Source organism: Phoenix dactylifera, chromosome 4 (assembly GCF_051530095.1).
Source record: "Phoenix dactylifera cultivar Ajwa chromosome 4, Ajwa_hap1_PhDact_Kaust_v1.1, whole genome shotgun sequence".
NCBI lineage: Eukaryota > Viridiplantae > Streptophyta > Magnoliopsida > Arecales > Arecaceae > Phoenix > Phoenix dactylifera.
In genome coordinates, this window is record NC_143193.1 from 32,549,632 (window position 1) to 32,552,290 (window position 2,659).

At 37.3% G+C, this 2,659-nt stretch overlaps 1 non-coding gene across 1 annotated transcript; it reads left to right on the plus strand.

Annotated features, from left to right (window-relative positions):
• Positions 1-782: 782 nt before the first annotated feature.
• Positions 783-891, plus strand: LOC148703837 (small nucleolar RNA R71). Its single transcript, XR_015982304.1, has one exon. It is a non-coding gene; the product is annotated as a small nucleolar RNA R71 (small nucleolar RNA).
• Positions 892-2,659: the final 1,768 nt, after the last annotated feature.

The following is a 2,659-nucleotide window of genomic DNA, read 5'->3' on the forward strand; positions in this document are numbered from 1 at the left end:
TACTACCATGCACTTGTGGGTTAGGTTGGGGTTGAGCTGGAAGCTTACCCTTCTCTTGGGTACTTTGGACGGTAGTCAATATTGACAATTGGTTCCTTATATCTTCAAAATTTTAAGTATTTTGAGCATTGATATTAGCTTGACCTTGTAGAAAAGATTGTATAGATTGCAAGGTATCCTTGATATTCGACTTCTGAGAGGGTGGTGATGCAAAAGTAGAATGTGCAGGTAGAGGAGCTGAATGGTATGACTGCTGAGGATGATCGTTTCTCCACATAAAATTTGTATGATTCTTCCAACCAGGGTTATAGGTATTCGAGAATGGATCGTTATAAGGCTTTTGGTAGGAGTTCATAGCATTTGCTTGATCGTGCAAGACTTCCTTGAATGCTGGTATGGTGGGGCAATCTGTAGTGATATGACCAGACATATCGCAGATACCACAACACTCGTTTTTAAGCTCTGTAGTCTTGACAGGCTCACCCTTACTAAGCTCAATTTCTTCTACCTTCCTAGTGAGGGCTGCCATTTTAGGATGAAGATCATCCTCGGTTCTGAGGTTGTAAAGGCCTCCTTGTATAGAGCTAGTAGGCTTAGGCAAAGACTTAATGTTTCTATCCCCATTATCCCAAAGTTGGGCAGTCTCAGCAAGGGAATCCAAATACTCCCATGCCTCATCAGGTTGTTTTTCTAAAAATCTACCATTGCACATGGTCTCTACAAACTGTTTCAACTGTGGAGATAAACCTTTATAAAAGAAGCTAATAGTTCTCCATGTTTCGAACCTGTGATGAGGGCATGAGAGAAGAAGATCTTTAAATCTTTTCCAACATTCATAAAATGTTTCATTATCTTTTTGTTGAAAATTGCTGATATGTCTTTTCAAAAAGTTAGTCCTTTGTGTGGGAAAGAACTTCTTCAAAAATTCTCCCTGCATATCTTGCCAAGTTCTTATTGATCTAGGTCGCAAGAAGTTTAGCCATGTTTTGGCCTTATCCTTTAGAGAGAAGGGGAACAACGTCAGCTTGAGGACATCCTCGGTGACGTTCGGCACTCTAAATGTAATGTTCAATTCTTCAAAATCCTTTAAATGAAGATACGGACTCTCGGACTCTAATCCGTGAAACTTGGGCAGCAATTGGATTACCCCAAGTTTGATGTCAAAATGTCCTACATTATCAGAAAAAATTATGCATGAAGGCTGACTAGTCCTAGTCGGTTGTAGGTATTGTCTCAGAGTCATAACATGGGTTTCACGTTCTCGATCGTGGTGACTCCCCGCATCTTCATTTAAATCAGCCATCTCGCAAGGTGTGAGATACTGTGAAGGAATTTCAGGGATATGTCCTAAGGGATGATCTAAAGTTGTACGACTTAATCGACTGGTGTCGTCCCTATTCCACTTTAGCATGCAAAATTTTTCTCTCTCTTTTTTTTCTTCTTTTTTTTTTTGTTTGTAAGTACAAGTACCATCTAAAGATATCTAAAACGACACCCTAATACAGTAAAACAAAAATCGATTCACAATCAAGCATGCATCAAAACATTACACCTCAATTCCTAATATTTTTCTTAAATTTCTAGACAGCTCCTAACTGGTTTGAAGAGGACACCTAAGCCTCTAATCCGGTTTAGTAACCTAGTCGACCAGGTAAGCTCCCAGGTAAGTGGAGGGGTCACGATACGTTTAGCATAGGTTCCACTTAAAATCCACTTTCCTCGAACAGAGACTGTCTCCCTTAGAGGGACAAAGCTTGCCTAGACATCGACTGGGCCATAGAGCGAAATTCGTGCAACTTTCAGTGGTCTTCATCCTATTGAGCTCGAATGTCCTTAGGGGCCAACGTCTAGTTGATTTTAGTTAAGCTTAGGATATTTATGAACTGGGGTAATTTTTGGGCTAAGGATGAGTGATGAAATCCCGACCTTATCTTTTTTAATGGGTTCAGCCCTTAGAATATTTTATGCTAATGCCTTATGCTATATGCAACAATCAAAAGATTTTTTTTTCTTAATGTTTTATGACATGACATTAAATTACATTGAATAGTTGATCAAGCAAATTATTTATTTCTTTTTTTTAAAATTTTATTAGTTAAAATTCTGAAATTTGAAATTTAAAATTTGAAATTTTGAGTTCTCCCTCCTTTTTTTTATTAATAGAAAACAGAAATTTACCTAAACTAAATCTCTAATTGGATCTGAAAATATGCTAATAAATCAGCCGTTCTCCGGCAACGGCACCAAAAACTTGATGCGTTCGTAAAATTGCTCTCCCAAGTGTAGGAGAATCGCACAAGCAGTAAAACTCGGAAGTCCGAGGTCGAATCCTCGGGAAACGGTATAGGTATTATTAGCGTAATTTCAGATGTAATTTTTAGTTGATTTTTAGAAATTAAAAGCAGAGAATAATAGGTAATTAAACAAAGTTCAAGAATATAGAGAAGGCTAGGGATCCGGAATCCTCCTTGACAATATTACTTTCAATAAATAAACTCGGCGATTCTTGATTAAGGATTAATATGATAGATTAGTTCTAATCATGGAGTATATAATCTGAAAATATGAATTCAACATTCAAGTATTTATCGTGCCGGTTATGTCTACGACAAATCAAACATCGAAACAATCCATGCATTAATATATATAAACCATACAA